Source organism: Hylobates moloch, unplaced genomic scaffold (genome assembly GCF_009828535.3).
Source record: "Hylobates moloch isolate HMO894 unplaced genomic scaffold, HMol_V3 SCAFFOLD_6, whole genome shotgun sequence".
In the NCBI taxonomy this organism is placed as follows: Eukaryota; Metazoa; Chordata; class Mammalia; order Primates; family Hylobatidae; genus Hylobates; species Hylobates moloch.
In genome coordinates this window covers 39,869,954-39,886,811 of record NW_026652281.1, presented here as the reverse complement: position 1 = coordinate 39,886,811, position 16,858 = coordinate 39,869,954, and the positions used below count along the sequence as shown (strand labels likewise).

Here is a 16,858-nt window from a genome sequence, read left to right as displayed (position 1 = left end):
ATTGCTGGGTCAAATTGTATTGCTGGTTCTAGATCCTTGAGGAATTGCCGTACTGTCTTCCACAATGGTTGAACTAATTTACATGCCCATCAACAGTGTAAAAGCGTTCCTATTTCTTCACAGCCTTTCCAGCATCTATTTTTTCTTGACTTTTAATAATCACCATTGTGATTGGCATGAGAGATTATCTCATTGTGGTTTTGATTTGCATTTCTTTAACGATCAGTGGAGCTTTTTTTCATGTTTGTTGGCTACATAAATGTCTTTTTTTCAGACGTGTCTGTTCATATCCTTTGCCCACTTTTAGATGGGGTTTTTTTTTCTTGTAAATTTGTTTTAGTTCTTTGTAAATTTTGGATATTAGACCTTTGTCACATGGGTAGATTCCAAAAATTTTCTCCCATTCTGTAGGTTGCCTGTTCACTTTGACGATAGTTTCTTTCACTGTGCAGGAGCTCTTTAGTTTAATTAGATCCCATGTGTCCATTTTGGCTTTTGTTGCAACTGCTTTTGGCGTTGTCATCATGAAGTCTTTGCTCATGCCTATGTCATGAATGATTTTGTCTAGGTTTTCTTCTAGAATTTTTATGGTTTTGGGTTTTAAATTTAAGTCTTTAATCCATCTGAGTTAATTTTTGTGTAAGGTGTAAGGAAAGGGTCCAGTTTCAGTTTTCTGTGTATGGCTAGCCAGTTTTCTCAGCACCATTTATTGAATAGGAGATCCTTTCCCCATTGCTTGTTTTTGTCAGGTTTGTCAAGGATAAGTTGGTTGTAGATGTGTGGTGTTATTTCTGAGGTCCCTGTTCTGTTCCATTTGTCTATATGTCTGTTTTGGTACTAGTACCATGAATGAATTTTGAATGAATTAATTGTATCCTCATTACCTGTGAACTTGTCTAGTTATTTTTACTACACTGTAAATTGTTTGAAGGCAGTAATCTAAATTTTATTTATCTTTGTATCCCTTACGATTATCTTTCACATGATTCCCTAATAAATGCCTGTTGATTTATATCAATACCTAAAAGAAAACATTTTTGCTAACAATTCTGCTCTCCTTAAATAATTTTAAATATCAGTGCTTCAAATGTAGTTTAAAAATAAAAATATAATAGTTGATTTAAAAGCAAACATGTTATTCATTTGTTTATAGACTTTCAAAGTTTTTGTTAATTGTTTTCTCTCAGTGGGAGATCATCATCCATTAATGTTGCTCCAATAGGCTGGCCAGTCAGGTGCTGTTTCACTTGCATGTATCTTTTATATTAAATTGAGTTAGAACCAACACTTCCAAATAAAGAAAGCATAGGAGGAGTTTTAAATATTATGTCCATAGGTAGTGAAGGTCAGCATATATTAATTGGTAATGAATGATACTGTTTTGGTAGCTAAGCTTTGGTGACTGTTCATTTCTGCGTTTAAGTGCTTCTGAAAAAAGACCTCACTTTGTATTCGTGTGAAGTTAGTTTTTTGGTTTGTACTTGCATGCCTAGTGGCTTTTTGTGACTTTGTTTCTATCTTGCTGTGGAAGCTTAATATTTTATTCAAACACAGTCACTCTGTTTGTGACTTCTAACTGTCAGTATTGAAGCATGTAAAAGGTAGGAAATACCTTATGATAATTCATCTTGTACTTTAATTATTTTATAGTCTTTATTACTATACAAACATTCTGATAATATAACTTGAACCATGAACTAATTTTGATAGGTTTTTATTAGTCAAGGATTATAAATTCAAGCTGTATTGAATTTCCTTCTAGTTAATAAGAATATATGTTGGGAGAAGAATGAAGGATTTCCTATTTCTATTACATAGCTTTTATTCACATATTTCTGATTTTTATAAATTAGCGTACTTTCAGTAGTGTAGTTGAATCTGTATATCAATGTTAGAATAAAGGAAATAAATGAGTATTTTTAACCATAAAACATAATCCTGTTAAAAAATAAATTGCCCCTACAATTTAGACAGTTTATTACTAATTACGAAAAAGCAAATATTTAAAACTAATCAAATTTTCATGTTAGGTAAAAACAATATTTCCATCTTTGTACTTGGAGAATGTAAAAGTTGCCAGTTGTGGAGTCAAAAGTTGAAAAACAGGAGACATTTTATACAGATACTTGCATATACCCTTATATTCACAAGAAATACTGTGGGAATCCTATTATCCTTCCGAGGAAACTAGTTATCTGTTTTACATTTTGCTTTTTAATAACTTCCATTTCTATTTAAAAATCATGTATTTATAGATTTATTTTATGTAAACTAAACTTCTGATTTTAGAAAACAGCAATTTTAATGGTTTTTTAAAAAAGTTTTAAATTACTATTTATGGTGAATTGAAAACTCAACATGTAAGCACTCACTTAATCCTAAATACCAAATTAAATAACATTAAATAAGATAGATTTAAATACATCTAGTCAATACTTTAGTAGGAATTTTACTAGTTTTACTTTTTAAAAATATACTTTTGAAAAGTAGATACTGTTGCTAATAACATGCATGCACTTTTGTATAATATTCTGTTTCTGCCTGATTTATACTTACTATCCAGGAAATTATAGAAACTATTGTTTAAAAATCTCATTTTATTGACCTCTTCATGCCAGGAATATTGGCCTATGCCTGTAATCCCAGCACTTTGGGAGGCCAAGGTGGGAGGATTGCTTGAGGCCAGGAGTTGGAGACCAGCCTGGGATTGTTGTTGTTTTTTTTTTAACTGGTGAATTTGGAAAGATCTTTATAGTTATAAATTGTACTTCTTTGTCAGATATATGGCTTGGAGATATGGCTTGCAGATATTTGCTCCCAGTCTGTAGCTGGTCTTATTCTTATTTTTATTTTTATGTAATAGAATTTTTTTAGAGCAGTTTTAAGTTAACAGCAAAATTTGGAGGAAGGTACAGAGATTTCCCACATACTTCCACACCCTACGTATCCTCTGTTATCAATATTTCTCACCAGAGTGGTATATTTGTTTGCAATTGATGTACCTACACTGATATGTCATTATCCTCCAAAGACTATAGTTTACATTAGGGTTCACTCTTGGCGTTGTACATTTTATGGGTTTGGAAAAATATACAGTGACGTGTATCCACCATTATAACATCATAGAGGGTAGTTTCACTGTCCTAAAAATCCTCTGTACTCCAACTATTCATTCCTCTCTTCCCTCTAAACCCTGGCGACCACTGATCTTTTTACTGTTATATGAGTCCATTTTCACACTGCTGATAAAGAGATACCTGAAACTGGGAATTTTACAAAAGAAAGAGGTTTATTGGACTTTTAGTTCCACATGGCTGGGGAGGCCTCACAATCATGGTAGAAGGCAAGGAGGAGCAAGTCACATCTTACGTGGATGGCAGCAGGCAACAAGAGAGCTTGTGTAGAGAAACTCCCATTTTTAAAACCATCAGATCTCGTGAGACCCATTCGCTATCACGAGAATAGCAAGGGAAAGACCCACCCCCATGATTCAGTCATCTCCCACAGGGTCCCTCCCACAACACGTGGGAATTATGGGAGCTACAAGATGAGATTTGGGTGGGGACACAGAGCCAAATCATATCAACTGTCTTCATAGTTTTGCTTTTTTCAGAATGTCATATAGGTATAATCGTGCCATATATAGCCTTTTCTGATAGACTTCTTTCATTTAGTAAGGTGCATTTAAATTTCTCCATGTCTTTTCATGGCTTGATAGTTCAGTTCTTTTTAGTGCTGAATAATATTCCATTGTTTGTATTTACCACAATTCATCTATTCACCTACTGAAAGACATCTTGGTTGCTTCCAAGTTTTGGCAATTATGAATAAATCTGCGTAAACATTGATGTTCAATGTTCAGGTTTTTGTGTGGATATAAAATTTCAACTCTTTCCATACCAAGGACTTATGGGGCATTTAATTTAATCATAGTTAATATGATTGCATTTTGTATGGTAAGAGTATGTTTAGTTTTATAAGAAACTGCCAAACTGTCTTCCAAAGTGGCTATACCATTTTGCATTCTTACCAGCAATAAATGAGAGTTCCTGTTGCTCCACATCCTCACCAGCATTTAGTGTTAACAGTGTCCTGGATTTTGGCTGTGCTGATAAATGTGAGGTGATGTGTCAATGTTGTTTTAATGTGCATAGAAGTCATGTGATGTGGAGCATCTTTTCATATGCTTATTTTCTGGCTGTGTATATTCTTTGATGAGTTGTCTGTTAAGGTCTGTGGCCCATTTTTAAATTGGGTTGTTTTCTTATTATTCTTTGTATATTTTGGATAACAGTCCTTTATCAGAAATATGTTATAAATATATTTTCCCAGTTTGTGGTTTGTCTTTTTATTCTCTTGACAGTGTGTTTCAGAGAGCAGAAAATATAATTTTAATGAAGTTCAGCTTATTCTTTCTTTCATGGATTGTGCCTTTTGTGTTAAATCTCAAAAGTCATATTCACAGTCAAGGGAATCTAAATTTTCTCCTATGTTGTCCTCTGGGAGTTTTACTTTTGCATTTTACATTTTGGCCTATGATTTATTTTGAGTTAATTTTTGTGAAGTGTGTAAGATCTGTGTCTAGGCTCTTTTTTTTTTTGCAAGTGGATGTCCAATTGTTCTAGCACCATGTGTTAAAAAGACTATCTTTTCTTGGTTGTATTGCTTTCTTTGTCAAAGATCAGTTGACTGTATTTTTGTTGGTCTATTTGTGTACTCTCTATTCTGTTCTATTGATCTATTTGTCTGTTCTTTTGCTCATGCCACACTTGTCTTGATTACTGTAACTTTATTGTAAGTCTTGAAACTGGGCAGTATCAGTCTTCCAACTTTATTCTTTTTCTTTAATGCTGTGTTGGCTATTCTGGGTCTTTTGCTAGAATCTATTTACTGATCTCCACAAAATAACTTGATAAGATTTTGACTGGGATTAAATTGAATCTATAAATGAAATTGGGAAGAATTGACATTTTGACAATATTGACTCTTCTTGTCCATGAACATGGAATATCTCTTCATTTATTTAGTTCTTTGATTTCTTTAATCAAAAGTGTGTAAGTTTTTCTCATATTCATCTTGAACATATTTTGTTAGATTTATATGTAAGTATGTCATTTTGGAGGCCACCAATATAAATGTTATTGTGTTTTTACTTTCAAATTGTACTTGTTCATTGCTGGTATGTAGGAAAGCAATTGACTTTTGTGTATTAGCCTTGAAGCCTGCCGTTGCTGTAATTGCTTATTAGTTCAAGGAGTTCTTTGGGTCAGTTCTTTCAGATTTTCTACACAGTCAATCTTATCATCTGTGAACAAACACAGTTTTATTTTATTTTTCCCGATCAGTACACTTTTAAAGTCTCCTTCTTACCTTACTGCATTAGCTAGGACTTCCAGTAAGATGTTGAGAAGGAGAGGTGACGGGACAACCTTGCCTTGTTCCGGATTTTAGTAGAATCAAAATAATAAAATACTAATTACCACCTCCATCCTTTGTACCATTGCTGTTATTTATTACACTTATAGATAAACATACGTAAGCATACATCTGTATACACACACATAAGCATACATAATCGAATATATTGTTGCTGCTATTTTGAACAAATGCTTATGTGTTTGAGAGTAAGAAAAACACATAAGCATACATAATCGAATATGTTGTTGCTGCTATTTTGAACAAATGCTTATGTGTTAGATCAATTGAGAGTAAGAAAAACAAATGTTATTTAAATCTTACCTTCACTTATTCATCTCCAGTGCTTTTCTTTATATAGATCTCAGTTTCTGACCTGTATCATTTTTCTTCCCCCTGAAGAACTTTTCTTTTGGACATTTCTTGCAAGTTGGATCTACTGGAAGCAAATTCCCTCAATTTTTATGTTTGAGAAACTATTTCTCTTTCACTTTTGAAGGATAATTTTGCAAGGTACATAATGCTAGGTTAGTGGTTTTTTTTTTTTTAATTTTTAACTTTTTATCTTAAGATTTTAAATAATTCACTTCACTCTCTTCTTGCTTATATGGTTTTGGAGGTAACGTCAATGTAATTATTGTCTTTGCTCTTTGATAGGTAATTTCTTTTTTCCACTAGCTTCTTTCAGGATTTTTTCTTTATCTTTTATTTTCTGTAGTTTGAATTGTGATATGCCTAGGTGTAGTTTTTTGTTGTTGTTGTTTGTTTGTGTTTTAATCATTATCCTGCTTGGAGTTTTCTGAGCTTTTTGGATTGGTGGTTTAGTGCTGACATTGATTTGGTGAAATTGTCATTTATTATTGTTTCAAATATTTTTTCTGTTCCTTTCTCTCATTCTTCTTTTGTTATTCCCATTACATGTATGTTACACCTTTTTTAGTTGTCCCACAGTTTTTGTATATTCTGCTCTGTATTTTTTCAGTCTTTTTTCTGTTTGCTTTGTAGTTTTTTTTTTTTAAGTATCTATTGGGATATCCCTTAGATATTCTTTCCTCAGCTGTGTCCAGTCTACTAAACTGAGCCTGTCAACTTAACTGAACCCAACACAGGCATTCTTCATTTCTGTTACAGTGTTTTTGATCTCTAGTGTTTCTTTTTGGTTCTGTCTTAGAATTTCCATTTCTCTGCTTACATTGCCCATTTGTTCTTACATGCAGTCTATTTTATCCATTAGAACCCTTAGCATATTAATCATAGTTGTTTTTAGTAATTGAGCTGATGATTCTCACATCCGTTGCCATGTCTGAGTCTGGTTCTTATACTACCTCTCTTCAGACTGTGTTTTTTTGTTTGTTTGTTTGAGATGGAGCCTCACTCTGTCACCCAGGCTGGAGTGCAGTGGTGTGATCTTGGCACGCTGCAACCTCTGCTTCCTGGGTTTAAGCGATTGTCCTGCGTCAGCCTCCCAAGTAGCTGGGATTATAGGCGCTTGCTACCACACCTGGCTAATTTTTGTGTTTTTAGGAGAGATGGCATTTCACCATGTTGGCCAGGCTGGTCTTGAACTCCTGACCTCAGGTGATCCACCTGCCATGGCCTCCCAAAGTGCTGGGATTACAGGCGTGAGTCACCGTGCCCAGCCCAGACTGTGTTTTTTGCCTTTTACTGTGACATATAAATTTTTCTTGACAGCTGAAGCTGATGTCTTGGGTAAAAGGAGCTACTGTATAGGCCTTTAGTAATGTGGCAGTAAGGTATTGGGGGATAGGAAGCATTCTACAGTCCAATGATTAGATCTCAGTCTTTTAATGAGTCTCTGTGTCTCTGGGTGTGTTCACAGATGTTTGTTAGCACTATCCCCCTGTCTCCCAAGGTAAGACAGCATGGCTAGTATGGGCTGCAACTGGTATTTCCTATTTCCCTTCCTATAAGTTAGTTAGGCTCTGATAAAACCCCAGCAGGCTCTGACTAAATAGTTTCTCCTGAAGGAAAGACCTTATTAAGAACAGAATGTTCTAGCTCATTTAAAAATGATTTTGTTTTCCCTCCCTCTGTCAGAAGTAATAGGGTTTTTTTTTGGTTTTTTTTTTGTTTTTTTTTTCCCCACCCTGTAATACATACTGTGAGAACCATATTGATTTACTGGAGGTGAAACTAATAAAAGTATGAAGGCTCTCCTATGACTGAGTCCCCCTGGCTTTTTAAGTTTCCCACTTGTTGGCACTGAGCCTTCGGCAGTTTGTCAATTACAGTTCAGTTTTTCCTACCCTGCACTGGTTCCTGCAGAGTTTTCTGCTTCAGTGTGATGGGATTCTTTGCAGTCACCTGTTTCTCCAGTTTGTGGGGCAGTGGTTTGCCGTGTGACTTCATTTCTCTTACTGATCTGAGAAGAGTTGTAGATTTTTCAGTTTGTTTAGCTTTTCTTGTTAGTAGGATGGCCTAGTGACTTCCAAGTTTTTTTTTTTTTTTAAAGAGATGAGATCTTGCTATGTTGCCCAAGCTGGACTCGAACTCCTGGCCTTAAGTTATCCTCCCCCTTCAACCTCCTGCATAGACCAAGTTTCTTACATGCCCATTAGAAGCCAGAAGTTGCGACTTGTTTTCATCTTGTTCACATGAGCAAAATATTTTACTTTTGATGAGGTCCATTTTATTCATTTTTTCCTTTTTGGATTGTGGTTTTGGTGTCCAATCTAAGAACTCTGCCTAGCTTTAGATCTGAAAGATTTCCTCCTGTATTTTTTTTCTCTAAATGTTAGCAGCTTTGTGTTTATTTGTAAGTCCATAATCCTTTTGAGTTAAATTTTTGTTTTATTTTTATTTTTTTGGTAGAGATGGGGTCGCGCTTTGTTGCCCAGGCTGATCTTGAACTCCTGGGCTCAAACAATATGCCTGCTTTGGCCTCCCAGAGTGCTGGGACTACCGGTGTGAGCCACTGTGCCAGGACTGAGTTAAATTTTGTAACAGTTGTCAGTCAAGGTGCTTTTTTCTTTTCTGCCAATAGATGCGTAATTACCCCTGTACTGTTTGTTGAAAAGGCAATTCTTCTATTGAATTACTGTTAGCCCTTTGTCAAAAATCAGTTAAACATATTTGTGTTGCTTATTTCTGGATTCTGTGTTCTGTTTCATTGATCTATTTTCTGTCTTCTACTAATAGCACACTGTCTTGATTTCTGTAGCTCTACAGCAGGCTGGACCATATTTCTTTGAATTATCTTTCAGTCTGGCTCTCTCTCTTCTCGTTGCACTCTGATGATACGAATGTTGGATCTTTTGTTGTTGTCCCACAGGTCCGTGAGGCTTTCTTAATTTTTTCTATTTTTTTCTGTGTTGTTTGGATTGGGTGAATTCTGTTGTTCTGTCCATAAGCTCATTGACTGTTTCCTGTGTCATCTTCACTCTACTATTGAGCCTATCTAGCTTGTCTTTTGTTATTGCATTTCTTAGTTACATAATTTTCATCTGGTTATTTTTATAACTTGTATTTCCTTGCTTTGATCTTTTATTTTTACATTTGTTTTAAGAGAATTCATAATGGATTGTTGAAGCATTTTTACGATGGTTGTTTTAAAATTCTTGTCAGATAATTTCAACATCTGATTCATCTAGGTGTTTGCATTGGTTGATTGTCTTTTCTCATTCAAGTTATGATTTTTCTTGGTTCTTGGTGTGACAGGTGATTTCCATTTGAAACTTAAATATTTTGTCTAATATGTTAGGAGATTCTGAGGGCTAGTTCAACCTTTTATTTTCATGAGCAATCATCCTGTTTAGGTTTATCATGCAGGTCTTAGCCTATATTTTTGTGGGTTGTGGTTCCAATGATAGTTTAATTTTGAGTCTGCACTGTTGTTTTGGTTGGCTTCTTGTATCTAGTGGCACTAGGGCTCCCACTGTTCTCAGCAGCTGGTGCTGCCCGAGGGAGTAGGGATTCATTCTTAGGCTGAGTTAGTGTATATCTATTGCTTGGGAAGGGATGGGCTGGGATTTCCTTACCATGCTCCCTGCTACCCTGATGTCTCTGGACAGGGGAGGAGAGTCTTGGACATGTGGAGAACAAGAGGCTTCCTGAGATTGGATATATAGCAAAACTGGGTTTGGCTTGCCAGTTCCGACTGCCTGTTCTGATGTCTGTGGGTAGAGAAGGATATCCTCAGACCTGTGAAGACTGAGGTTCTTGACCGGGCTGCTTGTGGAGACAGAAGTTTCTGACTAGGCCCTCTCTCTTCTGGTTCTTTGTGCCTGCCTTTGTTTCTCTTGATGGAAAAGGGGAATCTCGACTTGCCATCATCGTGACTGAGCAGATGACCCTTTGTGGCACCCTCAGGGCCCCAACGGCTGGGTAAACCAGATCACTGCTACTCCACAGTTCCTGAACATGATCCTGTCCACCTCTCAAGACAAGAGCATCATTATGTAGAAACTGAGCAAGGAAGATACCAACTATGGCATCCCACAACATGCTCTGTGGGGTCACTCCCACTTTTTTAGTGACTTGGTCATCTCCTCAGATGGTCAGATTGCCCTCTCAGGCTCCTTGGATGGAACCCCGTGCCTCTAAGATTTCACAGTGGGCATCACCATGAGACAATTTGTGGGCCATACCAAGGACGTGCTGAATGTGGCCTCCCCTGACAACCAGCAGATTACCTGTGGATCATGAGATAAAACCATCAAGTTATAGAATACCCTGGGTGGCAAGACCAGCTTGGTTGTGGAGATCCTAATCCAGCGGTGCTAGAGGAATTAAAGACACACACAGAAATATAGCGTGTGGAGTGGGAAATCAGGGGTCTCACAGCGTTCAGAGATGAGAGCCCTGAACAGAGATTTACCCACATATTTATTGACAGCAAGCTAATGATAAGCATTGTTTCTGTAGATTATAGATTTACTAAAAGTATTCCTTAAGGGAAACAAAGAGATGGGCTGAAACAAAGGGATGGGCCCTGGCTAGTTATCTGCAGCAGGAACATGTCCCTAAGGCACAGATTGCTCCTGCTATTGTTTGTGGTTTAGGAACGCCTTAAGCGGTTTTCCCACCCTGGGTGGGCCAGGTCTTCCTTGCCCTCATTCCGGTAAACCGACAGCCTTCCAGCATGGGCGTCATGGCCATCATGAACATATCACAGTGCTGCAGAGATTTTGTTTATGGCCAGTTTTGGGGCCAGTTTATGGCCAGATTTGGGGGCCTGTTCCCAACACCTGGGTGTATGCAGATACATTGTCTAGTATGAGAGTCACAGAGTGGGTGTCTTGTGTTCGCTTCTTGCCTAACAGCAACAACCCTATCACTGTCTCCTGTAGCTGGGACAAGCTGGTCAAGGTATATGGAATCTGGCTAACTGCAAGCTGAAGACCAACCACATTGGCCACACAGGTTATCTGAACACTGTGACTATCTCTCCAAATGGATCCCTGTGTGCATCTGGAGGCAAGGATGGCCAGGCCATACTATGAGATCTCAACGAAGGCAAACACCTTTATATGCCAGATGGTGGGGGCATTATCAACACCCTGTGCTTCAGCCCCAACTGCTACTGGCTCTGTGCTGCCATGGGCCTCAGCATCAAGATCTGGGACTTAGAGGCAAATATCATCATAGATGAACTGAAGCAAGAAGTTATTAGTACTGGCAGCAAGGCAGAACCACCCCAGTGTACCTCCCTGGCCTGGTCTGTTGATGGTCATTTGTTTGCTGGCTACACAGACAACCTGGTGTGAGTGTGGCAGGTGACATGGGCACCTGCTAGAAGTTTATGGCACAGCTTTAGAAATTAAAAAACAAACAAACTGGAAAAAAAAAAATGGGGAGTCTCAGGCCTCATGGTGAAGGAGAGTGTTTCCCCTGGCTATTTGTTTTTGTTGGGGTTCCTAATTAATCTGTCTTGCTGGTGGTGTCTGGCTTCCTTGATATTTGTCAGAGCGACACCTATTCTATTCTGGGAGGAATTAGCCTACATGGGCTGCCTTCTGCTACTAGGCTGTGGCTGGGAAAAACCAGGTCTGTGTGACCTTCTTCATTTGGGTGAGGTAGGCATAAGACATCCTGCCTCTGTGCTGTTCTTCTCGTTGTAGGGTTACAAAGGAGTTTGGCTTCTTCTTTCCACCTTCCAGAGTTCTTTGGTTGTCTCTTGCAGTATTATATTTGTGCTTAGTGGGGATTAACTGGGAAAAATGGTCTGTGCCATCTTGTCTGGACCACAAGCTGGGTTTTCCTTCTAATTTCAGTTTCTGTGGCATGTGAGTGTGGAGGTAAACGAGTGGAGAGATACTGGCTGGGGTTGAGTTTGGCTTTGTTGGAGGCCCTGAGATTTACTCACTTTTAAAAGAGTTCATTAAACATCCTGTATGCCTGGACTTAAATTTCATTCACCAGTTCATCATAGAGCTCTGGAAAATTGTAAGCCAGTGCTGTCCTCCCTATGTTTTCTAAAGCCCTGTGCTGGTACAGAGGGACTTTTTAGATATTTTCTTGACTTTCCCTAGTTTGGTCTATTCACTCTCTGCCTGCTTCTTTTCATATTGGAGTATCCAGTGTGAATTCTCAGGATTTTGTTAACGTTTCTTTGCCAGAATATCTTCTGGGGTAGTATTGGACTCACTGAAACCATGCTGTGAAACTTATGGAATGAGGTTGTACTCCTTTATTTGTTGGTGATATGTTTAAATTTTTTTTTTTTTTTTTTTTTGAGATGGAGTCTTGCTCTGTCACACAGGCTAGAGTGCAGTGTGTGATCGGGGCTCACTGCAAGCTCCGTCTCCCGGGTTCAAGTCATTCTCCTGTCTCAGCCTACCAAGCAGCTGGGGCTACAGGAGCCTGCTACCACGCCTGGCTAATTTTTTGTATGTTTAGTGGAGATGGGGTTTCACCGTGTTAGCCAGGAGGGTCTCGATCTCCTGACCTCGTGATCCACCCACGTCGGCTTCCCAAAGTGCTGGGATTACAGGCGTGAGTCACCATGCCCGGCCAAATTTTTGTTTTTTCTTAAACACTTTTTTTTTTTCACTATTGTCAGTAGGAGCTTTTGAAGTACTGCTTGATGATATTTTTGCAGTTTTTACATCTTCCTCTAACTTTTGACATTGCTAATGATGGTGGTGGCAGCCTATCTGGAGCAGCTGCTGTGGAGACGCCAGCTGTGGCTGGGGAGGTGTGGCCAGGGCTGCACCCATCAGGGCTGTGCACTCTGCAGAGCCAGCAGGGGCTGGGAACAGGCGGGAGCTTTGTGCTCCTGGGTGCAGCTGCAGCTGCCCAGCTGTGGCTTGGGGCCCAGGAAGCCCCCTGCCCCTGCAGGCTTGAAAGTGCCTGCTCTCGCTCCCTGGCCTCTCCCTGCTCCTGGCACCTGCTCCAGGGTGGAGCAAAGTTGTGGCCAAGCCCAGGCACTGTTGCAACCCCGCCAGGTATGTGTGTGCTCAGAGTGGTGCTGACATGTCAGCCCCTTGCCACCGTGGTCCCCTCTGGACTTTGGGTATCAACAAGCATGGGAGGGGGGCTGCAGGGGCGGAGAGCAGCTTGGCACCGGCCTGCAGGCACCTCTTGGCACAGTCAGTTTGGGTGCTGTGGATGGCATGTTAAAGGCAGACAGGTTCCTAGGCAGAAAGGGGTGGGCCCCTGGTGAAACCTTACTTCAGGCCAGGGATGGCCTGAAGCCTGGGGGCTGGGCTGCCAGTTCCAGGTGAAATCCGTGGCCCAGAGTGAGAACTTCATTTATGACTGTTTGGCGAGTTTGATGGTGCTTTTTCCAGGCCCACCATGGCTGCCCATGGATGAATCAGTATGAAGTTCCCTGATTCTGGGCACATAAAAATCCCAGGCTCAGCCAGACACACATTCATCCAGACGACCTGCTTGCGGAAAGGAGGTACCCACTATGGGTCTCCTCCGCTGAGAGCTGGATGCTTGTCAGGACAACCTGCCTGTGGAAAGGAGCTGCCCACTACAGGTCTCCTCCCTTCTGAGTTGGACACACATTGGGACAACCTGCCTGCAGAAAGGACTTACCCACTTCAGGTCTCCTGAGAGCTATTCTGTCGCTCAATGAAGCTCCTCTCTGCCTTGCTCATCCTCCAGTTGTCTGCATACCTCATTCTTTCTGGATGTGGGACAAGTACTTGGGACCCACTGAATGGTGAGACTAAAAAGAGGTAACACAAACACAGTAGAAACATGCCCCCCAGTCGCCACGTTGCATGCGATGAGAAAGAGAGGATCTGTGGCCCTTCTGGGATCCCAGACCTTGGGGCTACCTGAGCCAGGACTGTGACACCCTGTAACACCCTCTTTGGGACTCTGTGGTTCCTGGTATCTCTGAGCTTTCTGGTGCCATCGCGTTCCCTCTGTCCAGATGCTACTGAAGCTGTGTGTGGTATGTCTGGTCCAGCTGCAGCCTTGCACAGAGCCAGCGCCTGTGCTGGTGCCTGGAGCTGCCTATCGTGCCGCAGCTGGTGTGCCTGGCTGTGCACAGTGGACAGATCCTGCACTTGCTCACTCACACGCCCCTTGCTGCTCCATGCCTGGCTCACCCTTGGCATGTGTGGGATCCAGGCCAGTAGTGTGAGCTGAGTGCAGCCTGCCAGGCTGAGTGGATGGAATGAGTTCAGTGGGCACAAGCAAAACCCAAGCAGAGGCACCACTGGCCACAGAGCTTTCTGGCTGGCAAAGCAACACCCTAAGGATCCTGTGACACTAATATCTTTTTTTTTCCCTCCTGATACCTGTGACTCTGCCAGACCCCTGTTATCTTTTTGCTTACTTAATTTCTATCCTTTGGTTGGTTTCTCCTTCTTTCAATCTTGGATTGACAGGTTCTCATGGGTTTTATCTTGATAGCTGTCACTCTGCCATACCCCTGTTATCTTTTTGCTTAATTTCTATCCTTTGGTTGGTTTATCTTCCTTTCAATCTTGGATTGACAGGTTCTCATGGGTTTTATCCTTGACTCTCTGCTTTTCTGTCAACATTCAGTCTGTTGGTTTCATCTCTCACCTTTAAGTAATTGATTCTAAAATTTGGATTTTTAAACTTAATATTTTACCTAAAAGTAAAATTTCCAGCTGAAATGATTATAGTTTACTTGAAGTAGCTCCATATTCTTGTTCTTTCATTTCTATTGATACTGTCATGATTATTTATTTCTAAAGCCTTAAAAATTTCATTGAATTGTCTCTCTTTTGTTCACTAAATCCATTCCCTAGGTCAAGAAACTTTCATTTTAATTTGCGTTGACATTGTCAATTCTAGATCTTCATTTCTCAAGCTATATTGCTATAATGGCTTCTTATGTCTTATTAGCTGCCAAATCAAAATCTATCTTTGTGTCTCTTTGTCCTTCTGTTTATTGAACTATAACATACACACAGAAAAGTATACAAATCATAAGTGTTCAGCTTGATGAATTTTCACAAACTGACCATACTTGTGCAGCTAGTACCAACAAATTAATCTTTTTAAACTATTGTGTTCATGATCTTGGTTTTCAAAAATTGTAACCTTGTGTTAACAAAAATTAATTTAAGGAGTTTGGGCTTATTAGTTTCTTGAGCAGAGGACTAGCAGAGGATAAATTGGCATGCCATCTCCCACTACTTGTCACAGAGTTTAATTTTGGAGACATTTGCTATTTTAACTGTATCTCCTACTCACTTTTTTTTTTTTTTTTGCCCTATACGTCTCTATTTCCTGAAATACATTTCCCATTTGACTTTTTATAGTCTAAATCATGGTCATTATTTCAGTCCTAATTCATATCTTGCCATTTCTAAGAAATTTTCTGGGTTATTCCAACTTTAATTAACTTGCAGTAATATTTGCAATGACAACAACAAAAACCCAGGAGGTATCTGAAATATCTACCAACAGGAATTTTCTTTTTCTTCTTCTTCTTCTTTTTTTTTTTTTTAACAGACAGTGTCTCATTCTGTTGCCCTGGCTAGAATGCAATCTTGGCTCACTGCAACCTCTGCTTCCCAGGTTCAAGTGATTCTTGTGTCTCAGACTCCCAAGTAGCTAGGACTACAGGTGTGTGCCACCATACTCAGCCAATTTTTGTATTTTTAGTAGAGATGGGGTTTTGCCATGTTGGACAGGCTGGTCTCGAACTCCTGACCTCAAGTGATCCACCTGCCTCAGCCTCTCAAAGGGCTGGAATTACAGGTGTGAGCCACCCCACCTGGCCCACCAGCAGGAATTTTTGATGAGAGAAAGGTAAACATTGTTATTGCAATGCATTTAGAAACAGAAGTGATATTTTTCCAAGTTACAGAATAAAATGAACCACAATATCAGATACAGTTTTTTTTTTAAATGTAAAATATTCATTGGATGCAATGGCTTGTGCCTGTAGTTTCAGCTACTTGGAAGGCCGAGGTGGGAGGATTGCTTGAGGCCAAGAGTTTGAGGCAGGACTGTGCTATTATCGTGCCTGTGAATAGCCACTGCACTCCAGCCTGGACAACATAGGGAGATCCCATCTTAAAAAACTGTATGTATGCATATATGCATACACACCACACATACACACACACACACACACATACACTTACATACGTATACATATGTGATTTTTTTTTTCTCTATTTGGAAAACCCTAATTTTTACCATGTCTTCAAATAAGATTATTGAAGTTAGAGAGCCAAAGCCCTTGCTTTTCTGTGTAGCCTAGAGGATATCAGCTGAATTAACAAGAAATTCACCTCTGGTACGGATGAACTAGAATGAAAGATAAAAGGTGTTTTTCTTCATTTATTCTAACTGGCTCTGAAGGATTTTACTGCCTGAAATTCTAGGAAACTGGGGGGCAAAATAAATTCTACCATCATTTTCAGGATTTATAATAAACATGGTATTTTGGGGAAGCTTATGCCTACTGATCTTTAGATGATTATAAGTTATACTGTAGTAATTTTTTTAAACAGCTTTTTTGAAATATTTACAACCAAATAATTCAGCCATTGAAACCGTACAATTTGTTTTTAGTACATTCACAGTTATGCAGGCACTATTACAATCAATGTTAGAACATTTTCATCACCACAGAAAGAAATCCAGTACCCACTAACAGTCATTCCTAATTTCACCCCACATTTGCCAGCGCTGATCAACCAGTAATCTACTTTATAGATTTGCCTATTTTGAGCATTTCATATTAGTGAAATCATACCATGTGATCTTTTGTGTCTGGTTTCTTTGACCTAGTAAAACATTTTCAAGGTTCATCCATGTTGTAGCCTCTATCAATACTTCCTTTTCATTGCCAAATTATTTTCCATTGTATGGATGTTATCCCATTTTATCTGTTCACCTGTTGATGGATATTTGGGTTGGTTCTACTTTGTAGCTATTGTGAATAATGTTGCTTCAAACATTCATATGCAAGTTTTTGTATAGACATATGTTTTCATTTCGGTCGGGTATATACCTGGGAGGTGAATTTCTGGAT

General features: G+C 39.3%; 1 protein-coding gene and 1 pseudogene across 6 annotated transcripts in view; both read left to right on the top strand.

Moving 5' to 3' along the window:
- Positions 1-16,858, top strand: part of FER (FER tyrosine kinase) — a 461,875-nt gene that overhangs the window by 25,748 nt on the left and 419,269 nt on the right. Inside the window, exon 3 of one of the 6 annotated variants that reach the window (XM_058440647.1) lies at positions 8,248-8,340. The exons of the other annotated variants lie outside the window; for them this stretch is intronic. The gene's annotated coding sequence lies outside the window, so the exon portion shown is untranslated. The remainder of the gene's footprint in view (positions 1-8,247; positions 8,341-16,858) is intronic. 6 annotated transcript variants of the gene reach the window in all.
- Positions 9,722-11,198, top strand: LOC116470531 (small ribosomal subunit protein RACK1-like; annotated as a pseudogene).